At 41.5% G+C, this 19,304-nt stretch overlaps 1 protein-coding gene and 1 long non-coding RNA gene across 3 annotated transcripts in view; both read right to left on the minus strand.

Moving 5' to 3' along the window:
• LOC104020365 (uncharacterized) overlaps positions 1–19,304 on the minus strand; it is a 218,401-nt gene that overhangs the window by 93,397 nt on the left and 105,700 nt on the right. The window lies entirely within an intron of this gene.
• On the minus strand, positions 101–2,331 carry LOC148057136 (uncharacterized). Its single transcript, XR_015701915.1, has 3 exons — positions 2,221–2,331; positions 1,578–1,710; positions 101–557 (listed from the first exon to the last, which is right to left on the minus strand). It is a non-coding gene; the product is annotated as an uncharacterized LOC148057136 (long non-coding RNA).

Genomic DNA, 19,304 nt, shown 5'->3' on the forward strand with positions numbered 1-19,304 from the left:
GACCAGGTAGCACAGGGAGCAGAGCACTTCTAAAAAAAAAAAAAAAACCAAAAAAAAAACAAACCCTCCAGTTTTCAAAATGCTGGTTTACAGAGTAATAGGAGTCAGGAGATTTCCTGACAGGCATAAAATGTAACAGAACCCGGTCAATATTTAGGACAGGATGACCTCCAAAGGAGTAATCCGCATTTGTTAAATTTAGTTTCTGTAATGCAGGGGCTCTCGTACAGATGTGTAGCAGTCATAAAAACTGGGTCTCATACAGCTGTGACCGGGAGGTTCCCTTGTGAGAAAGCAGTGAACATCTTTATTCCAAAGTTGTTTCTAGGGACTGGTGGCATTTAAAGATACTGAAACAGAGGCACAAAAATTAAGTGATGTGCCAAAGTGTACAAAGATTCAGTAGCAGAGCTGGAAACGGGATTATTTCACTTGACTAGAAGTCCCGTGCTCTGTTCACTAGCCATGCTTTCTGGTTGCACTGTGCCCCACAGTCTTTAAGATAAAGAATTGACTGCAGGACATCACAGGTTCTTGCACACAACGCAGGCGGCACACTAAAAGAGAAAGTAATGTACGGTAGGACCACCTCTTCAATACGTATCAAGACATTGTAACATAATCTCTTCATAGTGACTTCCAATTTATGAAGCTTCAACAGCAATCCACAACTACCCTCCTCTTAACTGTGTCAGCAAAAAGACCAAAATTGGAACAGACATGGGATCAAACTGTTTCACTCCCTCTTCCCAGGTCAAGTCTAAAGTACTTCCAGCAAATATGGACAAGTCTAGAGCATGCCAAAAATTATCTCCTTGGTTTATTTCTTCTTACAAATGGATATCTATGCACATCTAGAATAAAGACAACACTATAGTATTTAAGGAATTCTGATATATTACATTTATTTTTTATTATTAACCGAACACTTGCAAGGCACTGTCATTCTGATTCTGTGTTACAGGTAGCTCTCCCTGATGGATTTTGCTGACTGCGAGAGCCTGAGAGAAATTTTAAAACGTTTAGAGAACAACTGAGTTGTATCTCTGAAACTATTTCCATCTCAGTCAGCAGAAGAACCAGATGAGATGCCACCTGAACCACCCTGTTTCTCTCATGTAACAAAATCCTCCAGAACTAACGCCTGGCACTTGTGCTCCGATTTTCCACTCAGCTGCACGGACAGTCTATAAAAATTATTACTAGAGAAACACACTTCACAGATCTTATCAAGAACCTGCAGTTTGTTCCTGGTTGAGCCCAGTGCCAGACTCATTCTCTCAGTCTCACATGTATTTCCCACCCCAAACAACTCCAACCACACCACTTTGACAGGACAAATTTTCAGGGCTGATATTGAGGCTCTTTATCTATGGTTGTACCAGGGCGCCCTCGCCCTGCATTGAAGGTATGCAAAACACACACAGAAGCTTTAACCAAGCTTTCTATAAACTCTTAAACAGATATAGCACAACATATTTTAAGAATAAACTTTCTGAAGGCACCACCCCTCACTGTAGCTCATCCTTGTGTTCCAAACCTTAGCAGAAGGAAGGAAGAAGGGGGAGATGTCTTACCTGTATTAGGGAGAACGAGACTCTCCACTGCCTCAGCACCCTAGTGCAGGAGTCCCTACAATCTCAGGCCAGTGAAAGTTCAGTGAACTAAAGTATCTTCTTGTGTCCTACAGCCTTCTGGGGATTTCCTGGGCTTGAAAAAGAAAGCATCACATGGTACCAACCACATTGAAACGCTAGATCAACTCTCTTCAGTAAAGGAGTTTTCTTAAGTTCTAATCAACCTCAACACAGCAAAGTAGAAGTGTTAAATAATCTCCAGTACGTGGTGAAGATCCTGTCTGACTACACAGATACATTGCTTAATGCTGCATTTCTACTGAATCACGAAGTTGTGGTCCTCTCCTTTACCTTTTATCTTTCCCTTCCAAATAACATTTTTCCATTTTCTTATTTTCTTTCCAGTGATTATTCTAGTCTGCTCATCAAAGAAGCAGATGTATGCCATCATTATTGACACAATATATGCTACTGAAACTGGATGCACCTCATAGCAACGTGGTGATAAGCTGGCAAGGAGAACCAACTACCACACCAGGCAGCACAGCCTCTCTGGTCTCACACAAAGCTTTCTCCTCTATCTTCAAGTCACATTTCCTATTGCAACTGTATCTGGATAACAGGCAGATGCACTGACACTTACAGCCATGGATGGGCCGCAGACCATGCCAGCTTTCACCAGAGGATAGTCTGCGTAGGCTACTTCCAAGCACAGAGGAAACAGGCCAACAGCCAGCACCTCTCTCAACAGACCCACCACTCCCTCCAGGCAGCACTGAGTATCCACAGCTGATTTTATTAACACTACAGATGATGACTTAATCCGAGACAGGTTTTGAAGGAAGAGACAATGTTGGGTTAGAAGAAGTAGGAAGGGGAGGAGCAGGGCAGACCAGCAATCTGCTGATGTTGCCCGTGTTGGGCTTTATTTTGCAAATCCTCAGTTTTCCTTCTTTCAATCCCAGTTGTAGGAATTGCGCACTAAAAGCGGCATTTTGGAGGTACAGCTAGTTACTATAAGAGCGAGAAATAAAAGCATATGAAAACAAAGTACAAAAAAAAAGGAGGGAAGGAAGAAACAATTTTAGGTTAGTTCCTCTGGTTTTATGTTGATGAAAACCAATTGGAAGTAACTTTTGTTTTCAGGCAGAGAGGAAAAAACCCACAAACAAACCAGCATGGAATTGCAACCACACTTTTCCCAGCTGTCTCAATAGACAATCCACAGTCCCAGCTACTTCTTTTCTCATTGCGTCACATGTGAAACATGCCACCAAAAAATGCAAGTGAAGATTCACCTGTCCTAGAGACTACCAGATTAAAATCTCCAAAACCAGCACACTATCATCAGATCCTTTCCTTAACAGAGTATTAAACCCAAGATGAACAGTATCATTTTATTGCTGGAAAGGTCTATGGCTTCCCTTCCCTTGTCTCCATTCTCTTCTCCTGTCTTTTGGGGAAGAGCAGAGTTGGTGGGAGAACAGAACAGTGTTTGTTATTACATTTACAGCCCCGCTGCTTTTCAGTACACTAAAACTTAAGTTAAAGTCGTGTATACTGAACTGAAACTGAAAATCAGGATTGCTTCAAAGCAACGTAGGACCTATCATCTTGTCTCAGGGAGTTGGTTGTGCATACTTGTGTGTTGAGAAAGTACAGCAAATATGCTGTCCTACCCATTGTGCCACGGATTGAAAAAGAGGGGGGGGGAAAAAAAGCAGGCCCAGATACACAGCTTTTTGGCACAGCAAAAACTGACATTTGAGTGCAGTGATTCAGTTTAAAGAGCAGCTCAGTTTTACGCAGGTAATTATAGCATCCAAGCACCAACATAACCCTGTTGCACACTGAATCTTTTCTGTATCGCAACACACCCAGCTAGGAGAAGAAAAAAAATCAGAGACAGGAGAGACATTTTGTAGCATGTCAGTCAGCAAATCCACAGAAAGGAGATACAACTACTCAGTTAATACAAAGCAAAGTAAGGAACTATGCTGACGTTACAAAGCAGATTCCTTCAGTCTGGTGATGATGATTGTACCAGTTGAGCATAGAGACCCTTATAAAAGTTAGCACGTAATCTGTGTGCAAGGAATAGTATAGACTATTTAATAAGGTGCTAGCCAAGTCTCTCTAAGCCATGGAAAACTAAGCAACACACGTACTTATGACTCCACTCAGCACAGGCTAATAATAAGCACACTTGAAAGAAAAGCAAAGGAATTGGTAAGCAAAGAAGAGGAGAGGCAGAGGATGCCCAGATGATAGAAGAAACGCACATGAGATGTTACATAGAAAAGAGTTAGGGAAGAGGATTGAAAATGACAGGCAAGTAATGATTTAAAAAAAAGCACAGGAACAAGCTAATCACTTGCCACTGGAGCAACCCTCACCCTCCCAAATTCAGCTAAAGCAGAGAAAGCAAAAGGAAAGATAAGGCAACGAAGTATTCTTCTCTTTTACCAGCTGCTAAGAATTTTAAAGGTACAGTGTAGAAAACAGAGAATTAATTGAACTCAATTACTTTTGTTCTCTGCACTGAAACTAAAGATTACCTCAACTCCAGATGCTTAAAAAAATCAGGTTCATTAGTTCCATGTATTTCCTCCACGAGACTGTCTTCATTCCAACTAACGTCATTCAATAAAATTAATTAAATTTGTAATTTGATTAATGAAGATATACATTTTGTTAAAGCAACCATATAAGAAAAACCTGGATCCAGACTGACTGCTCTCTATCTGGTTACGTTATTTCCCTTGAAAATGGGGAAGGTTTTCAAAATCATTCACAGTGAAAAAGAGTAAGGGCAGGTCAGCACAGTGCCAGAGACAGTCAGGGTCACTTCTCCATGGATTTTACTTCAGGTTTCCCTGGTAGCACTGGACTTCCAGTCCAGTTTATTTCCTCACCTCAAACTAAGTTGATAGCATGAAGAGCGGTTGTGAAGGCACTGGTGGACATCTATGGCTGCTACTTATTTCTGCTATACTCACTGGTTTTGGTGACCATGTTCATGACTGTATTGACAGCTCACACTGAATGAAGTTAATCAGGCTTTCTAAGGCTTTCCTCAGTTCAAAAGCACTGAACAAGCAAATGTTCCATGCTATATTGGTGGGCAGCATCAGAGGGCATGTAGATTTGCTGCGGAAAAAGGGCAGAGGACAATGAAATGACACACTTATTTCTGCTTAAAAACTTATCTCATTTATTGGCCCTGAAGGTCACTGCCAGTCTATAAGAAGGATCTGTTTTCTAGCTAATATAGACTAAGATGAAGCAATGAAATGCAGGAGAGAAGCTTTTCTGTACAGTGACTCGTATCAATTAGCTTAGTTGAGAGGAAACACAAAAACATTTGATCATACATCATTCAAGGGGACTTTTTACTTAATAAAAATGCAAAGTATGTTTTTGGAAGGATTTATAGCTCCTTTCTGTTCACTAATCAGCCATTTACTGGCCTTTACAAACCAGAAAGCTCCCTGATGTCCCAAGAGGGCACAACGCACTTGAAAGGAGGCAAGATGGTCACTGCTCATTTCCAGCTCTGCTATGTTCCTTATCGCTTACTTCCAGCTGCAATCCAACATCTTTACAAGTAAAGCGGAAAGAGTTCTCTCTGTGTCATTTTATGTACATTTTATCCTCTTGAACATAATCATTATCCTCATAACAAGCAATTGCCAGGACATAGTTCCTCCCAGACTGGTTACCTGACAGCTGACTAGTGAATCTGGAGACTCTCCCTGAGCAAATGGCTCCATGTTCTTCATCCAGCGACTGAATCACAGCCATGTCATGCCCGTGGATGACACGATTCAGAGCAGAACTAAGGAGCCTGAAAACAAGCTAAGTTTATAATCTCTTGGTGTTGAAGCAGGCGCACCCACACACCAAAGGAAAATGCGCACAGGACAATTTAAAAGGTCAACATGCACTTAATCCATCCAGGGTATTATCAAGTGGAAACTGGTTCCTTGAATTTGGATAAGTTTTCTTATCCAACACGCACCACATCGAGCCTATACTGGTTTGCGAAACTCGATTTCAGGAAATGACTGATGCTTCCTTTCCGAAAATTCCCAGAGCCTCTGGCTGCAGTATCACTCACGGGTAAAGCTGCCATAAGCTGACATTGCTGCTGAAAGCAGTCCTGCCCTCCCTACCCCAGCCCCTTCTTATCACTTTTGGGCTGCCCCGGCTAAAAAAACCATGTCAGCTCCCCAATCTGATTTACCATAAAGCTGCACAAATGTTTACACTGACAGAAGAGATGAGCAAGGGAATGAATAGCTGGGGGCAGAAATGACTTCTGTCAGAGGCAAAGCTGACCGGAGACATTATCTTACCGGAGTCAAATCACAGCTAAAATACTCACTGAAGTTTAGGAATTGCTTTATCGCAGAAAGCAGAAATTCTTTGGGCTCCTTCTGAAAGCAGTTGCATCAGCAAATCTTTCCTCATATGAGAACCGTTCTGGATACAAAAAGCTACACACATACATAACTGTATACATATAATTACGCACCTACACGGTAGACCTAACCGGGGCGGTGCTAGTACAGCCCACAGCTGAGCTTCACCTCCTGAAAACAGGGAATCTGCTTAACATTTGTCAGTGTATTTAACATAACAGCCGAGAACAGACAGCAGTATAGCTGTCCTTAATAAGAAAACACTGTAAACCTAGTTTGCCGTCTGTATGATGTGCTTACTTAAAACAAACAAAGCCACAAAGAAAAATGAAAAGCCCCAAACCCAGCAACAACAACAAATAAAACCTGCTCCATTTCATATAAACTAAATCAGCTCCTGAGTTTGTGACAAGGTACTGCAGCATCTCCTGACAGAACAGCGACCTTATGTAAATCAAGACAAGATTACACGCGGTGTATGAATTGACTTTCAACCAAAAGCATTCTCAGGAATTGGCTTCTTTTCCACGTTATAATCTGTGCTTTTGAGAACAATTATATTTCATCACAACATGGAAGCCTGAGAATTTCAGAAATTTTCTTTCAAACAAACAAACAAACAGCACCACAAAATTTATGCAAGAGCAAAGCTAGTGTTGGCCTGAAGAACTGTTACAATTTTAACTTCCAAACCCAGAAATAATCATCATATGAATTCTCAGGCGAAAGAGAACTTTTGCATGAAAGACAAATTGACATCATTTTGGAAATGGCCACTGCCCTGAAAACTAAATTCATGCTAAGAAACAAAACACTTTGTGCCTTGTTTCATAAAGACAGTGTTTCCAAATGACTCCAGCTGGTGCCCCCAGACAGCACAAGCAAGTTAATGCTGCGGGCAAAGTTGCCGACTGCACAGCGAGGCAAGGCTGGAGCCGAACGGGCAGCCTGCAACATGGCACCACAGAACCAGAGAATCGCCCAGGTTGGAAGGGGCCTCCGGAGGGGAACGGTTCAGCCCCCTCCTCAAAGTACAATTAATCAAAGTAGAAGCCAGCTATACACGGAAATGAGATGAATGATCTCCTTCAGAATCTCAGGATTAGGAAAAAAATACATAGGACTTATCAACATGAAGACAGCCTAAAGGCAGCAAGCCAGTCTAACTGTCCCACGTCCGACCTTCTGCAGAGCCCAAACAGTATTCCTGAGAACTCCGTGTGGCCCCAGAGGCTCTTCAACTGTCAAACACTTAATAAAAAGACCACCTAATTTAGCAATTCTTTGTGGAAAGTGTTGTTTTGCTCCATTGAAAGTACCGTGTCTTCTTGCGCAGTTTCCCGCCGGAACCTGTTTGCTTGCCCCCTTTCTTTCCCCTTGGTTCCCACTGCGTTCCCCCTGCGCTGCCCCATGCAGGTGAGGGAGCTGGGATACACGTGAGCTGAACAGCTGTGGACACTGCAGAAAGATACATGGCTACAGGAACTCTTCCATCTCCTGGGGCTTCTAAAACAGAAAGGCTCTGAAGAAAGTGGCCTTAAATGGCCCTACGAGCTGAGACTTTGGAATATAGGCCAGGTCACACAGACAAGGGAAATTAAGGCCATTTGCAAATAAAATTTTGACACATGAAAAAATGATGAGCGTTTTATCAGCGATTATTTTCAGCAGTGGCTCTGCCTGCATCTGCTCACATAGAGTGGTACATCATACATAACAGACTAAACTAATGCCGTTGCATCTTTCAGAAAGTTGAGAAGATCTCTTCAGCCCCACTGTGCCTTCCAGTATGTGTGACCCTGCTACAGATGCATCGTCCGGGGAATCTCACTTTTCTATCATTGCCTTTTTTAAACAAGGTATTATGCTGCTGATTGTGGCTGCTCATACAAAGGCAGGACAGGCAACCTTTGAAGCATTCCTAGTACTGAATTAAATCAGTTATTTGATCACTGGTCTTCTGAGGCTGACATTCTGCCCCAATGGTGGCAAGTCCAGAATACGTGTGTTTAATCGGTTCTCCTGCCTTCAGGAGGCATGGTGATGGGTAGCTGGGAACCGAACCACCACTGCGGCCTGTACAGCATCAGCCAGAGCGGCACAATGACTGTACTCAGTATTATCTTCCCTGGGCCCTTAAAAGTTAGCAGAATTATTTATTGCTGAGAAGCTACCTTTGCCTTTTGGTATTGTGTATTAACAAAAAATAAACCAAAGTTCACAAAAAATGCTTTCTGAAATAGCTCCAACAATAGTAACCTATACTGATCCTACGGAGTTTCAGTCCTATGGTCCCCATATAGAAAATACATGTCTAATACAGACAACATGAAGCAGAAAATTGTTAAAACTACTTCAAGAATTTTTTAGTACAATGAGAAAGAGATTATGCACTTGTGAATGTCTGTGTGGAAGAGTAAGAATATCAGTTGAAAGACAGACAGGCATCACGAAACTCCAGTGGCTTCTAAGAAGAGCGTGACGTAGCATCTTTTGTGAGCATTCATTCAAGTTTGACATGGACTTGGTCAATAGGGCAGCGCACCATTAAATAATATGATAAAGGGAGCTGGCCAGCTCAGCATATTAGCAATGGAAATTTTCATTTCTAGTTTACCAGTCTGAATACAATTTAGACTGGAATCCAGCCAAACATTCATCGGTCTATGTGGAGTCGAGGCCCTAGACCCACTTCCTAGACAGAATTGCTGAATTATCACCAAAGCCAGCCAACCTGATTGCATTTTCAGGACTGAAAAGGTCATTATTACCTTTCTCTTTCACCTATATTAGATTTTGAGGGATCAAGACCGGTGGTTTAGAAAGGGAAATTTCCCTCATTTTTGCCAAACCTTTGTCTCTTCTGGGAATAATCAACCTTCCTGGGTTTTAAACTCAAAATCTCTCACAAGCTCGAACATACTAAATCCCTTTATAAATCCACCTTGACCATTTAATCTACTAACAGACCTGCCACAGCCACATAGAAAACTGCCTCTGGGATCTGTGCAGCTTATTAGCATGAAAGCTGTAGGGGAAGGAGCGATGAATGCAAGAGCCTCTCACAAAACGTTCCTCTTTCCATTTAGCTAGAAAGTGAAAACACCATGAGCACGTTTCAAAAAGTAAGAAATAATCCTTGTTAAGAAAACTCCTTACTAAAAAGTGGCTCCTTTTATGGATTTTCTCCTTTCTTCTCCTCGGTGTACTGGCAAGCGTTTAGTAGTGCGGGGTATTTATTTTCTTTGTTTTCATTTTTTTTGTTCATCTCTGATGTCCAGGCACTTACCAGATATACGTTGAGGCTCCACATTGCAAACAGACCCCTTTGTTAAGCAGTATTTTATGGGCCTTGTTTCCAGAGACAGACAATGCTCTGACCTCTTGAATCATGGCTCCTTTAGCAAGATGCATTTTCCCATCTATCAATGACAATCTGATAATACTGGTGAGAACCCTGGAATCGGGTGCTGAAAACCATAACGCTATTTATGAGTGAGCAAAATAAGGGAAAGATTAAAGAACACTTTGAACTTTGAAATTAACAATGAGCTTGCCATTTAAGTCTGACAGAGCTCAGGGTTGTGCTAAATGATAAATACAACAGTAATGAAAAACTCCCTCCTGTGCCATTCTACATGCTGCTTGCTCCCAGTTCATTTTCATACACCTCCTTAAAAAAAACAGAACAACAAAAGATGAGTTGAAAGCCACCACAGGTCTTGCAAATTCATTATATTTATAATTTGAAGCAACTTAATCTTTTATCCATAACATTGCCAATATTTTGGATTTTGTCACAAAGCTTGCAACATTAGCATTATGTAGAAAGCTTAAGGTCCCAGAGTTACATGATGAGAGGAGAATCTCATCTGGAGTGTAAGTAAAAATAACAGCTTGAGTGTGTGGTCATTAAGAACAAAAACATAAATGATATGCATTCTTATTTTTTAATATATATGTAAGATTTGCAATTGCATCATCTCATTATTGTGGCAACCTCAGAATTCGGGTGCAAAGGCTACAAATAGATTTCATTCCGAGCCATGTCTGGGGTCTGACATTCCTGAATCTCATTTCTTTTCATGGTAAGACTCTGTCCTTACCACAGACCACAAGTGAAGGTCTCGAATGGGTAACTGCAATTCTTTTAGGCGTATATATATATTTTAATTACTATTACAAAACTGACATCTTTTGCCTCAAGCTTTCACTCTTACTTCAGGATCAAGAAGTGTGCATCAACATGCAACTGAAGTGCAAAATTTATTCTACAGTCATAAGTCTATCTCAAAGCGTTCAATACAGACACTGGGTATTATGACATGGGATAAGATTATAAAGGTATTATTTAATTTCTCCATGTCTGTACTCTAATATTCTGAGTTTTTATATTCTGCTTGACAAGTGTAGGGCAACATGGCATGGCACAAGAAAAACTAAAAGTCCCAGCTTAAGCTATGTCATGATTTGGAAAATCTGCCAATGTACAGATAAAGAATCATCCACAGTACTGAAGATCATCTCCATATATGTGTCAGGCTAAAACCTCAATTTCTGAATGTACGACTTGTTTGCGCCTGGTTTCAGGTGGCACTTCTCCCCTTTGGATTCCTCCTGTGATCATCCCTTACTAGGCAACCTGCTTAGCTGTGTGGACCAGTTGGTCTGGATGATAATGTAGCTCTCTACCTAATGTGCACTTCTGCAAATAGAAGATTATTGAAATTCAAAAACCTTCTGTTAATTGGTCATTGACAAATGTAAGGACACCCACTTTAGGATGACAGCCAGACTCCCTCCCTCGTTCAGAAGAGAAACCATAAGTGGAAGATGATCCTGGACACCCTCACTGAAATGCTTGCTAAGGGAGGCAAGGCAGTTAAAACATCTGAGTGTCTAGGTAATCAGTATTACTTGCAGGGCCAAGCAGCTGGGGTGTCACATCTCATTTCTCTGATAAATGGCTGATCTGCACCTCAAACAGTGTCTAAATGCAAAGAGCAGGTACCTGAACTGCCCTTTGACTTGAAAAGATTAAAATTATACAGGTAGAATAAAAAGGTTCTCAAAAGAAAAAAAAAATATTTTCCAAGTTTATAAGTTACAAAAGAATCAAATTACAGTTTTAAAATTCTGGAAGTAAAAGAAAAAAAAAGATTAATTAAAAATAAATGTATCCCATGGATCTGAATGTGTCAAAACACAAGCAAAGAGAAACTGCTGAGTTTTTAAGACATACAGAATTGTATGTAAAGTCTATTACAAACTGTGCTGAGAATTTCTTGGCAGGGGAGCAGCGTTTCTCACCAAAGGGAAGAAAATTATTTGGGGAACTACCGACTCCACGGCTGTTACTTTACTGTTGTTAGATCACACCAGAAACTACATAAAGAAAGAAACTGAAAGGTCAGAGCTCTTTTAATGATCGTTTTACAGCTGGACAGGAGCAGGGTACACTCTGTGACACAGGGTTTATCTCTTAGGTCACAAACAAGCATACTGCTTTGCAAGATGGATGGTGCCAGCAAAGCCATCACACAGGCAGACCAAGGAGACAGACATCTTCTTGTCCCTGTATTCTTCATGTAATGGCAAAATGCTACCTTTCCAACGTTCAGCCACAGAATCAAGCAAGACAGGAGAATAATTTATCAGGCAACCCCTTTAACCATCTCTCAGACATCAGTAGATATGAATGTCTCAGTAGAGCACAAACAGTTTTAGATCTCTGCTCCTTTCCCAAATCTAAGTTCCCTCAGAGAACTATGTGCTCTCTATTGGGAACAGATGTTAAATGTCAATGATCAGCATCTTCTTAAAAGGAAACAGGCTTGTCTGGAGGAAATTTGCAGACCTTTGCCACCTGCAAGGCAGTAAATAAATACTGTTGTTTTGGGTTTTTTTAAGAATCCTTCAGAATACTATGGAGATTAGACCACTACTGACCCAACCACAAGCCTCCCACAAAATACACAGAAGCCTCAAGTACTTTCAGAATCCAAGTAATAATTGTACATTTTATTTTAAAAAAGTGTCTGGAAGATTTGGTCATTGAATTGCTCCTTCTGCTCATCCAGCATCAGTTTTCTCTGCTGTGCAGAGGCATCTCCCCTTGTGGCCCCTGCCATGTGCAACATCTTTTCTAGGCGCATTCTCCATTAGGCTAACCAGAAGACATTTTCCCTCTGTTGTTTACCTCTGTCTTCCTAACCTCTCACCTTCTGCATTTCATTATTCTGACTAAATAAAACAGAATTGTATGTTTTAAATGTGTTCGTAAGGGAAGAAAAAGGACCTGTGCACTCCTTTGGTACAGATGAAAGTTCTGTGCTCTCCTGGGTCACCAACTAGCAGAGATCCATCCACATGGGTTAAAGCAGACACTTAAAGAAAACCCTCTCTTTGTTGGAACAGCAGCAGAATGAAACATGGAGCCTTTATCTCAGCTACCCTGTGAAGTTAATCCATTAACTCTCCTTTTCCTTCTGCCTCTTTTCTTTGAATTTCTAGGTCAAGCTATCAGGTTTCATTCTGCTAACCAAAAGAGGGGATTTACCACAGCTTCCAAGCAACCGTGTGCTGTGAATCAACCACAGGTTTTACAAACTTACCATACAGAAAGGCATGTTCAAAAGATGGCTGCAAGGGAGAGACGTGGAAGGCTGCAAGTGTAGCGCTGCAAGATGGTAACCTAAGTCACCCAGGAGCTTCAAGGCAGCAGAGGTCAGATGGGCAGGATCTCATGGGAGGACAAAACGTGCCCTGCTGCTGGCCAAATTCTCAGCAGGCACCAGGACCCAGTGTGGAAGTGCCTGCAGAGAGCTACAAACACTGCAGTGCATGTGATGGTGCTTACAGATCCACTGCAACAGCGCTGGGAAAGGTCTGCCAGGGGTGTTGATAAAAGGCTTTCTGTAGCCCGTTTCTTTAAGATCTTTATTTAGACTACACTCATTTGGGGCTAACTATCAGCCAGTTTGCAGATGGTAAAACCATGGCTTTACCATTTATTTATTTTTTACAATATACGGCAAGGCACGGGATGGGTGCATTTCCAGCATTTGCTGGTAGCTCGCTCTGCCAGCATTTTACAATCTCTCCAACCCTGTCTTCTGGCCATCACTGACTCTTCCCTTTCCTCTGTATTTCTTTCCCTCTTTACTTCAAAGTCTGTCAGGAGCCTAAAATGTGGGAGCATCCTCATTACCATTCTAGACACAAAGTTGTCTTTTATGTCACCACCTAGACAACATTATCTTTATTTCAACACCTCTGAATACTCTCATTAGGCTGTTTCCTCTCTGGTCTGTGATCTGTTTTCTGCTGTAGCTAAACGTCATAAAAAGCCAGCATTACCAGGTAGACAATCTTTCCCAGACACCCCTCCAGTTGTCTTTGATGTAGCACACTGGGTTTCTACAAAATCCACTAGGAACAGATGCATGGAGGGGTGTCTGGGAAAGATGCATTTGGTACACGCGCATCCTTCTGGTGTATTCCTTTAAAAAAAATCCCAAACCAGCCGCCAGCCTTTCTCTCCCCATGCAAATTCCCACTCTGAATGACAATTAGGCTTCCCCTCTTATCTGCATGAAGTGCAAGGGCACGTGTACCAATAAGGTTATCAGTTACACTTAAAAATTTCTGCATTTTAATCCAATTTGTCACCCTTCACACCCGCTCACTTTAGTTAATGTATGAGCAGCCGTGTTTGCTAATCTGATCCATTATATTAGACTAAAATGCTAGGACTTCAAGATTTGCAGGAAAAGTTGCCTTTATATCTCTCTCTTTTCAGGATAACATGCACAGTAAATATCAGTTTTTCACATGAACCCTCTGCTCCTGAGATAACTGGTCTTACTGAGGTAAGCGGCCCCTTTGGATTCATCTTCTCCATCTGACTAAACCATCCACACAACACTTGAGTTAAAGAGAACACAACCAGATGTGTCCTTAGCAGTCTCACACATCCTTTTCTAACCTTACACAGGACACTTCTGCTGGTGCACCTCTGCTAGACAGACTGCCCCAGCCCAAGTGCTCTACAAGTGAAGCCGAACCATTCAATTACGCAAAAGCCTATTGACTTGTCCCTTTCACATGCTCATATTCTAATTTGAAATCCCACCACTACTGGAAATTAGTTTAGTGCCTGAATTGTGAGATGCAAACCCGACTGTTGGAGCTTTGCTAACAAAGAGCCACAACCTCCCACCTGCACGTCTGCACACATTTACTGATGCAAAAGAGTAATACACAGGTTCCCGGTCAGCTCAACTTTTCCCTCACTGCAACCGAGCCTATTAGATGATGCCAACGTGTCAGCTAAAACCTGCCACCTTCCACCTCCTCTACATTCTCTGCTAAAGACGGGAATGAAAAATCACGTGAGAAAATGATAGCTTTATTTTTCAAATTGGTTGAATTTTAGGTCGTGTTTTCCTTCACCATCAATATTAAACATAATTTGAACTGTTGTCAGATGTTCCCTTCCTCATAAACAAAACACATGAGCTGATCATCAGGGCTTACCCTTCGCTGAAGGGACTGAGAAGTTTTAGCTGTTGCAGTACACATCAGTCAGAAATGCCTATCAAACAGCTGGCTGTTCTCCTGTCATGTCACACTACTCCCAAAGGGCACTGTGTCACCATTGCTTGCATTATCCCAACTCAAGCATTACTTCTGTGTAACTAAACTGAATAATCCATGAGACAATCCCTGAAGGTAGGTATCTTACCAGGATGCAATGTCTCTGAAAGATTTTCTGCTAAAAGAGCACAGCTCCCAAAAACAGGAGTCCTAACTGCCAGCTGCCACTCCTCCACCTTTGGTGAATGCAGAAGACATTTAACTAATCGCACGGTGGAGCCCTGGGTGTAATCACAGAATGGTTTGGGTTGGAAGGGACCTTCAAAGATCATCTAGTCTACCCCTCTTGCCATGGGCAGGGACATCTTTCACTAGATCAGGCTGCTCAAGACCCTGTGCAACCTGACCTTGAATGTTTCCAGGGATGGGGCATCTACCACCTCTCTGGGCAACCTGTTCCAGTATCTCACCACCCTCATTGTAAAGAATTTCGTCCTTATATCTAATCTAAATCTACTCTCTTTTAGTTTAAAACCTTTACCCCTTGTCCTGTCATTACAGGCCTTGGTAAAAAGTCTCTCTCCGCCTTTCTTATAAGCCCCCTTTAATATATTGAAAGGCCACAATAAGGTCTCCCTGGAGCCTTCTCCAGGCTGAACAACCCCAGCTCTCTCAGCCTTTCTTCACAGGAGAGGTGTTCCATCCCTCTGATCATTTTCACAGCCCTCCTCTGGACCTGTTCGAACAGGTCTGTGCCTTTCTTGTGCTGGAGATGCCAAAGCTGGACGCAGTACTCCAGGTGGGGTCTCATGGGAGCAGAGTAGAGGTGGAGAATCACGTCCCTCGACCTGCTGGCCACACTTCTTTTACACCAGCCAAGGTATGACTGGCTTTCTGGGCTGCAAGCACACGTTGCTGGCTCATGTTTAATTTTTCATCTACCAATATCCCCAAGTCTTTCTCTGCAGGGCTGCTCTCAATCCATTCATCACCCATAATCTCTCTTTACTATCCGGTGCTTGCATTCAAGCCAGGAATTTCTAAAGGTTTTGAACCAAACAAATACAAGGTAGTGTGGTGTGATGAAAAGACTTAAATAGGTGGCAAACAAATTATATGGTCATCTTAAACAGAACAGAAATAAAATTTTTATACCATCCACCATGCTGCTCTATCTTAGGCTCTTTTAAAGAGTTCTGAGGTATTTTATTGGTACTATTTTCCATATGGCCTATAAAACCAGGTCACCTTAATACTCTAAGTCCAACTGTGCATGCCCTGGAAGCAAAGGGAAATTGTAACTGCTATATTTTAAAACCTGTGACATCCCTAAAACAGTTCTTAAACATATAAAAATGGTGTTTTATTGAAATTCCAGATATGTTGGCACTTTCCAGGATTAGACGTAAATGTGTGTATTCTGGCAACATTATTTTTCCAATAACAGTGCCTTTCTGTAGCCCTTGTAATTCTGGAAATTACCTAATGCAGGCAAGGTTATTATTTGAAAAAGAAGTGTGCAACTCGTGCTTATGGTCTGTAGTCCCAACCCTACACAGTTGTAACCACTTGGGCAAATGCTTGTGCCTCTGAAGAATCACATTCACTTCATTACTACTCTCTCTGTGTCACCCTTTCTGCATATAATGAATTTGATGCCAAGATCAGAGTCATAGGAAAAAAAAATCTATAAAGATTCCAAACCATAACAACAGTGAGAGGAGCAGAAAATAGACAAGATTAAAGGAGTGTAAAAGGTACTATCCAAGGGAGCTAAGGCTTGTACAAAAATGCACACGTGTCTGAGAGGCACTGTGCGACAAGGCATTTAGATTATAGTATGCACAAACGCACTCACATAAAGAAAAAGAAACAAGGCTGTGTATGCAGCGCTAATGCTGTTATTGCCTGAATTTTGAGCATAAAAATATGGGGAGAACAGGATTCTCAGGCTTTTTTTCACATTGCATGCTCAGACCGTAGAAAGAAGTGCTAGCAAGAAAACGCCATATGTAACGCCAAGGTTGAGGGCCCTTTTTCTACTGAACTATAAAGACTACAAATCAAAAGTATTTGTGTTGCATGTTTTTTCAGAGCTGGAAACCTTTTCTTGCAGAGGTCATACAATAAATCAGGTAAAAGGTCTTCAAGGAGTCATATTGCAAGCACCAAGCCAGTCTTCATTGGGGGATGCAAAATCACTTCTTGTCATGGAAGTACTTCCATGATAAATTTCAGCTTCTTACTCGTGCAATCTTACTGATACTACATAGCTCTGAAAAACCCTACCCACTGTCTTCAGACATTTTATTCACCCTTCTTGTACTCAGAGAAGTCCCCCCGAGATTTCTCAGAAATATTTACCTTTGGCAGAGAGGAAGCCCAAGAATTTAATGCCGAGGCTGACAATGTAAGCAAAATTAAGTGACTGAAAGCAGGTTATTAAACTGAGAACACTGAGGTAACTGTAGATCCTAAAGGAACTGACACCACATATGTATGTCATATACACACATGTAAAGATCCATATAACAGGTTAGGCAAAAATGTGTGCCATTCCCCCTTTCAACAGGTAGGAATCTACTTCAGTTCCAGCTGTCTGAAGTCTCCTCTGCGCCATGCTTTAGAGATCTTCACTCTGGTAAAGGACTCAGACACTACTCAACAGAGGGGAGGCTGTAACACATAACACAAACACTTAACATATACGCGCAAGCACTAAAACAACATACCCAGCTGTGCATTTAAACATAAGACATTATAAAATGAACCTATTCTTGATTCATTACGCACTTCCTTTCTACTCTGAGAACCGAGCTTCAGCTTCACAGAGGAAGGCTGACATGCAAAATTGGAGTGTGGGTTGGAAGCAAGAGGACGACTTCAATATGATGGAACAGTACTCACTTCATTTTCTTGTGAAGTCTGAAATGAGACAGGCTAATTATATGTGGGGAATGTGTCCTGTCCCCAAAGACCATGAGTATTAAGGGGTTTATGAAAAAGAACATGTCAGAAATAGATTTTCCAACATTTACATTGAAGTTATGCATGTAAAAAACACTGTTTCAATCTAAAGCAACACTGAAAAGCCAATACCTATCCAAAAGTAATTGTCCATTGACAAATCACTTGAATAGACCATAAACATGAGAGGATACCACAAACCATCCTCCTTCTACTCAACTGGGTTTACAGATGAGCCGAAAGAGCCTCGTCACTTCATAGAGAGAAACAAAGGGAAACATGGCCCATTTCTAGGGTCTACTTTCTGAACACCTTTTGCTTGTGAAATCCCAAGATTCACTTGTTTGGTAAGGGAAATTAGAGATGGGCAATGCACTGGATTGTTTTTCTGAGTGCTCCAGGGGCACATGTTCCCAAATTTCAACAGGCACATAATCCTTGTGATCAGTTGAAGGGAGCAGGCAGAGTTGCACTCCCATCGCTGCTGCAGTTTTCGGAAATAACCAAGCCCCTTGAAAGTTCCTGGCTAAATATTCACCTGTTTAAGTAAGGACAAACTTCTTGCTGTAAGCTTCAGAAGATCTTAACCACAACTGCCAAAGCTTGGTGCCGAAAGCTGAACTCCAAGCTATATACATTTGGACACCTAAAGTGACCCCTTCCTCATAAGCACAGCATAGATCCTACTAAAACCAATATGAAAAACAGATGTCTTGCACTCCTGAAAACATCAGGTTAGGTATCAGTAGAGCAACAATAACTTAAAACCAATTATCAGAGGAGGAATAAGGCTACTGTGCTTTCTGTGGAAAATAATCAAAAAGATACAGTGAAATCAGCACCATTTTATGTGCAAAATGCATGTTATAATTTAAAAATAGCATTACTGCTGCATAAGATGACAACTGGCAATAAAAGCCCCATTTTTCTGAATAGCAGCATATTAGTCATCCTCTGATGCCTAACAAAGAGAAAACCGGACAAGCTGCAAGAAGGACCAGTTGTGACGGATACTGAAGGGATGTTAACAGAACTGTTTCAGTCTTCATACTTACTGTGTCAGTGCTTTAATTCCACCTGCTTTGAAAGACTCTTCTATCATTTGTCTTGTATACAATTATAGTCTCTCAGAAGGTGGGCACATTTCCTCTACCTTTCCTCACTCTTCTGGCTAGGGGTTTACATGGGTCTGTCAATGGCCAAACAAAATGAATTGCTATAAACGGCAGCTGTACTCAGAGAGACAAAAAAAAGTCAGTAATTCAAGTTTCAGAGGCGTATAAGGACAAAATTTCTCTTAACAATTTCAGGATTGCACAAACCACCTAAGTGGAGATTTTTAAAGGAAACTAAGAGTCAAGTACTCAAATACTATCAAAAGTCAATGCAGGTGGGAAGCTAGCATCTTTAGCGTCTCCTGAAAATTTAAGCCTTAAGGGAACAGCAAACTCTATTTTCCCTCGATGCACTGGATATCGCTACCAGAGCTGAAATATTGCTTCTCATTCAGTTCAATGCAATGCATCACAAGTTATTTTGCAGGGCAAGAAGATCATTAGGAAGAGGCATTGTTGTTAACTAACATCAGCAAATATCTGCAGGAATGGCAGGCCTATTGTGCAATAATGGAGGTGAAGCCCTTTTCTAAACAACTTGGTATTTACATATCTTCATTAATAGTAAAACGCATTAATGAGCAAGAGCTGGTGCAGCAGGGAACCTCTCAGAGGCTCTCAGG

The sequence above is a fragment of the Nipponia nippon genome, unplaced genomic scaffold (assembly GCF_047370975.1).
Source record: "Nipponia nippon isolate SJK-2023a ecotype South Korea unplaced genomic scaffold, ASM4737097v1 scaffold_10, whole genome shotgun sequence".
Classification (NCBI taxonomy): domain Eukaryota; kingdom Metazoa; phylum Chordata; class Aves; order Pelecaniformes; family Threskiornithidae; genus Nipponia; species Nipponia nippon.